Consider the following 6,656-nt stretch of genomic DNA (forward strand, 5'->3'; position numbering starts at 1 on the left):
AGATGCTGCTCAGCTCAAATGTTGTGTAATAGAAATACTCAAGAGACGGTGTTTGCGTGGGTGCAAGGGATGGGTGTGGAGTTAGAAGATGACAAGCAAAACTACAATAAAAGATGAACAGGGCACACATGGGGACCTAAAGGTCACAAGCTCAGGTTTATGATTTTTTTAATGTGCTTCTTTAAAAGTTTTTTTTGATGTGGACCATTTTATCATCTTTATTGAATTTGTTCTTTTTTTTTTTTTAATGTGTTGGTTTTTTGGCCACCAGGCGCGTGGAATTGAACCTGGTGGATTGAACCTCGGCATTGAAACTGCGCTCCCTGCTTTGAAAGACAAAGTCTTAACCACCAGGGACCTCCAGGGAAGGCCCATTTCCTGTTCTTTTTTTAAAAAAAAATTGTGGTGAGATATACATATTGATACCATAAAACTGGCCAGTTAAACCATTTCAAAGTGCATGGTTCAGTGGCGTTAAGTATATATTCACTTCTTTTGCCCAACCATCCACCCAGTTCTCACTGTGGTTTTAAGGTGTGTTTCTCTGAAAACTGATGCGACTGAATACCTTTTCATGTGTGCATTAGCTCTTCACGTATCTTCCTCAGTGAAGTTTCCATTCAAATACATCCTAGGCTTATTTAAAAACTTGAGTTGCTCCCCCTTTTTATTGCTGGTTTATGAGTCCTTTATATATTCTAGCTGTCCAGTGTTCAGATGTCCACGATGCACTGCAGACACTTTCCCTCAGTCTCTGTCCTGCCGTTTCATTTTCTACACTGTGTCCTTTGATGAACAGAAAATACTCATTTTAATTTTTTCCCCCGATGCTGGGAAAAGTTGAGGGCAGGAGGGGAAGGGGCAACAGAGGATGAGATGGTGGGATGGCATCATCGACACGATGGACATGAGATTGAGTAAACTCCAGGAGGGAGTGAAGGACAGGGAAATCTGGCATGCTGCGGTCCGTGGGCTCGCAAAGAGTTGGACATGACCTAGTGACTGAACAGCAAAAGGCTAGCTCCTGGGACACAGCCTCTCAGAGAACTCTGAGGACCTGCTCAGGAGAGGTGAGGGGGCAGGTGAGGATATATGTGATTTTGGTGAAGAGAAGAGAAGCTTCTGTTCTGGATTCTTAGCCTTTTCCGTGTGGTGGCTTCCCCCAAATGCACATGTTCTGGGCGGTTACGGCGGGTGCAGGTTGGGCAGTGGGGAGAGGTCCAGACGGCAGCTCTCCTGTCTCCTGTGTAACGTGCAGCCTGCGACACCCAGCTCAGGGGGGCAGGGGGCCAGCAGGGCTGGGGACGAGGCTGTGATTCCTTGGGAAAGGAATCTGCCTACTTCCTGGCCACCGAGCCCTCGGTCTCCTCTACAAGCACGTCTCCTGCTCCCTCCCCTGGCTTTCCCCAACCATCCCAAAGGACACCAAGCGGAACTGGGACTTGTGAGCCTGATGAGATGATGCCTGGTTTCAGGGCCTTTCTGGGCTTCCGTCTTCTTATCTGTAACCTGGGGATGATGGTACCCATCTGACAGCTTTGTTGTGAGCTTTAGAAATAACTGGACTTCCCTGGTGGCTCAGGTGGTAAAGAATCTACCTGCAATGCGGGAGACCTGGATTGGATCCCTGGGTCGGGAAGATCTCCTGGAGCAGGAAATGGCAACACACTCCAGTAGTCTTACCTGGAGAATTTCACGGACAGAGGAGCCTGCTGGCTACAATCCTTGGAGTCTCAAAGAGTCGGACATGACTGAGCAGACATGCATGCACGTCTTAGAAATAATTTGAGCAAAGCCCCCAGCACTGGGCTCGAGGCAGGACAGCAGTTGCTGTAACTAGGAGCCCTGTCTGGCCTCCTCCGACGGCTGCATCTCCACTTACTGCTCCCCTGAGATGCTCTTGGTCTTTTCCAGAAACTCTGGCTCCCATCACCCTACAGCCAGCTTCCCACTCAGCTTTCCACCAGAACATTTGATTTTCCACCACAGAGTGCTGCCCAGGAAGAAAGGCCCACACCCCCGTCCATGGCTGAGCAGGACCCACTGACCTAGGTACCCTTCTTTTCCCCGGAATCTTTGAAGGAAGTGAGAGGTGTCTGTGGTGATAGGAGCTCTGAGACCTGGCTGCGTAATGTTTATTAATTTAAAAAAATGATATATCTTCTTCCAAGAATTAACTTTAGCATTTTCAATAAATATAACCATATTAATAATGATGATTTAGACCTAAATTCTAAAGCTTAACTTGTTTTCCACTGTTATTTCCTTTGTATCGCTTCTTCCTCAAACTAAAATTATTTGGGTTCATTTCTTGGTTGGGTGGAGTGCTTTGAATTCTTTTTTCTGTTTCTTTCTTTTAAAGACTACAAATACATGTGGAGTCCTTGTATTTCAAAACCATGTTTTTTGGTTTTTGTTTTTCTCTATGAAGTCTAGCATTGATTTTCTCTCTCAAAATCCATGGAAATCGCTTCATTACATATATCTGTATATTTAATTATATATATATGTAGTCATACGTGTACATTTAAATGTATATCATGCTTAGAGAAGCCTGTATAAAACATATATGTGTAGTTTGCAGAATAATTTTAAAGCAATGTTTATTTATTTTTTTGGCTGTGCCTTGTGGCATGCGGGATCTTATTTCTTCAAACAGGCATCGAACCTGTGCCCCCTGCAGTGGAAACTCAGAGTCCTGACCCCTGGGCCACCAGGGAAGCCCTTAAAGTGATGTTTAAATAACTCCAATGAGGTTAGGAAGAAGAACAGGTTATCAGTCACTTGCCTGTCCGTCCTTCGGTCCTCTCCTTGGCCTTCATCTCGCTGTCTACCCACCCATCTGTCATCTACTGGCACACCTTATTTTATTGCCCTTCACAGATAGTGTGGGTTTTTAATAAATTGAAGGTTCAGCGTCACATTTTGGTAATTTACAGCCGAGCAGCACAGGGAAAGCTTCCTCCTTTTGAGAAGGACACGCCCCTTAGCCCCCAGCCTCTCCAGCTGTTGGTCTCCTCTTTGCTTATTCACTCTGCTGTGCTTTTCGTCTGTCTTCCCAGCAGTCTACAGAGATGCTCTTGACCAGTCCAAAGGCGCCATCTCTGTTCGCATCGTCCTTGGCTGCTCAGCAACATTTGACTCAGTTAATCACTTTTCCCTGGAGGAAACTGGCTCCTTTCTTAGCTTTCAGACTCCCCTGGTTTACCTCCTGCTTTGCTTTCCTCCTCCTTAATTTACTTTATCACTTTCTCCCCTTCTTGATTTAGAAGATATTTGCGAGCTTGGCGGCTCAGCTCTTGGACTCAGCTCTTGGACTGCTCATCTTTTGGGTACCTCACGCAGTCCTTTGGGTACCTCACGCACTCTCACGGTTTGAAGTACCAGTAACTACTGTGGTCTTCCAAATGGGTGTCTTTCACCCAGGTCCCTCACTGCATATTCAGTTCCCCGCTTAACATCTCCACCTGACGTCTAATGGACGTTGGGAGCTTACTATGTCCTTGTGGGGTTCTAGATCCATCCTCACCATCAAAGCCCTTCTCCCATCTTAGGGAGTGTCACCAGTTTAATGGGCTGAGTTGTGTCCCCCGAAAACTTACATTAAAGTCCTAACCCCCGGACTTCCTTGGCGGTCCAGTGGTTAAGTATCTGCCTGCCAGTGCGTGGACACGGTTTTGGTCCCTGGTCCAGGAAGATCCTACATGCCGTGGAGCATCTAAGCACAGCTACTTGTGCTCCAGGGCAGGAGAAGCCACTGCAATGAGAAGCTCACACCCTCCAGTGAAGAGGAGCCCCTGCTCACTGCAACCAGAGAAAGCCCCTGCGCAGCAACAAAGACCCACTGCATCCAAAAAAAATAAATGAAAAGAAATAAGTCCTAACTCCCAGCGACTCAGAATGTGACTGTATCTGGTGATCAGGTCCTTAAAGAAGTAAGTTTAAATGGGGTTGTTGTTGTGGGTCCTCACCCAATATGACTGGCGTCTTTATAAGAAGAAATTCGGACACAGACGCATGTAGAGGGAAGACCATGTGGACACAGAGAGAAGATGGTCATCTACAAACTGAGGCCTTCGGAGAAAACAGCCCGGCCGCACCTTGCTCTTGAACTTCCAGCCTCCAGAATTAGGAGAAGATAAAGACCTTTGTTATGGCAGGTCCAGCAAACGAAGAACACTGACCGTGACCCAGTTTCGCCGGAGCAAACCTGGGAGTCACTCTGGATTCCTCCTACCCCTCCCCCTCAGTTTGCACCTAGTTCGTCACAAATCCTGATGCTTCTGCTTCCCGGAACCCCCGGGACCGCAGACTCGGGTGCATCACTGCGTCAGGCCGCCGTCACTGCCCTCCCGGGTGACAGCAGAGCCTGACTCCTCCCTGCTTCTCCTTTTCCCACGTCTGCACAGCAGAGTGGTTGTTTTAATACATAAACCAGAGCCCACACTGCCCCGAGCCCTGCGGAGGTTTCCCACAGCTGTCCCTGAACATTCCAGCTCTTTACCGCGCTTAACAAGGGCCCCTCTCAGACCCTTGCATCTCTCTTCCCCATGCTGTGCCAGGCTCTCCTGGTTTTCTTCCTGTTCTTTGAATTCATCCAGTGGTTTCTCATCTCAGGCCCTTTGCGTCTGCTCTTCCCTCAGCCTGGAATGCTTCTCCCTTAGCCCTGGCCCCGCCTACACTCTGGGCTGGGTACCTCCTGGTGGTGGGGCCATCCCGCACACTGCTGTGAACACAGCATCCTTGACCCCTGCCCACGGGGTGGGGGTAACACGCCCCCCACCCCGACTGTGACAACCACCACTGTCTCCAGGCTTTGCCAAATGTCCCCTGGGGGCAGAAATCCCTCCTCTGAAACCCACTACCATAGCTCTTTATTTTTCATTTAGTTTTAAATTGTATTTTGGTTGCTGTGAGCATGCTTCCTCTGGGTGCAGAGCGCGGGGGGCGGGGTGCCCTTGGTGGAGGTGCACGGGCTTCACAGGGCGGCGGCAGAGCTGCTGGTTTTGAGGAAGCAAAGCCCTGACTCGAGTCTGGCTTGGTTCCTGCTCGGCTCTGCAGCTCTGGACACCCAGCTCGGGACCTGCTCCTTCGCCACACATGGTGCTGTTTACTGTTCTAGGGCCAAGCAGGTGTGTTGCCTTAAAGGTCCGGGAATGAAGAGAATGCAAACAGAACATGAAATCTGGTGCAATGGGTCAGGGCACCTTCAGCCTTTATTGGACTGAAGGTGTAGCATCCATTCGGAGTCCAGCTTTTATTCCTGATTGCAGACTACCAAACTTTCTTTGATCTGTCTTTCCCAAGACACTGCATTGACATAGTCCAGATCTCCTGGTTTTTTGCCGCAGGCCGTTCCTGATTGTCTCGGGAACAGTCAGCAAGTGTGTGGGCGGTGTTCATACCTGACGCTGACCCAGTGTTCCAAGGTCTAGGTTTTCAGGATCCCAGTCATACTCTTTTCTGGGTCTGGCCTTGGGGTTTGTAACAAGGCTCCTATTCTAAGAAAAACATGAAGAATAATCATAACACAGTTTCTTAACATATGCTGTTCTTCCAAGTGCTGTTCCTGTGAAATTTCTCAAGGCTGTGAAAGCACGTTATTAGGAATTCTCACTCCACAGGTGGACGTCCCCTCTGCCCAGGGGACACTCACCTTGAGTTCCCAGGGCCCACCCCGTCCTTGACTTTGTCCCTTCTCCTCCTCCTTGGATGTCCAGGCTCCTTGTTGCCTGCCCGCCTGACCCCCGGCTCCTCTCCTCACCCACAGGCGTCGGCTTCTCTGGGTAATTCTTGCAGGACACAGTAGTCTCCTTCCTGCAGGCAGAGGGGCCTGGAGGGGACCAGCTCCTCCAGCTCTGTGCCTGGGAAATAGAGTCCTTTCCTCATTCTTGGCAGAAATACACTCTAAATCTCCATAAATTGGCCTATTCAGGAGCTTTTAAAAACATTAATTATACACAACATTTTTTGCATGAAATATATTAAGGAGACTACTTTTAATATTAAATGTATTTATAATTATATGCTCAGTCGCTTCAGTCGTGTCCGACTCTTTGCAACCCTATGGACTGTAGCCTGCCAGTCTCCTTTGTCTGTGAGATTCTCCAGGCAAGAATACTGGGATGGGTTGCCATGCCCTCCTTCCGGGGATCTTTTGGACCCAGGGATGGAACCTGTGTCTCCTGCATTGCAGGTGGATTCTTTACCCTCTGAGCCACCAGGGAAGCCCTAAGCATATTTTACATCTCATTATATGTTCTTTCTTTTGATTACCTGCAATTAGTCTATCTGTATCAGAAGTAAACTTCAAGCTAGTAAGAGTGGTTTTTTCCATTGGCTGATTTCCCTTTTCTATCAAAGAGGGTGTCTCCTGGGCTCAGGGCAGTTTGGGGCAGCAGCACTTAACAACAAATGTAAAAACAGGAAGTGAAAGGTCGGGAGAGGGGACCCCAGGGAGTGGAGAGGAAACACAGGATGCTGGTGGTGGTGGTGGGCGAGCGAGGGAGAAGGGCTAGACTTTGGTTGTGTTGAGTTGGAGATGCCAGCGGAGTCAGGATGGAGCCGTCCCAAGGTCACGGGGCTCGGCTAGGCCCTTGGGGCGAGGGGCTCGAGACACCAGGCAGGAATGCCAGGTGTGACTGCAGCTGCTTAGG

This window comes from Bos javanicus, chromosome 19 (genome assembly GCF_032452875.1).
Source record: "Bos javanicus breed banteng chromosome 19, ARS-OSU_banteng_1.0, whole genome shotgun sequence".
In the NCBI taxonomy this organism is placed as follows: Eukaryota; Metazoa; Chordata; class Mammalia; order Artiodactyla; family Bovidae; genus Bos; species Bos javanicus.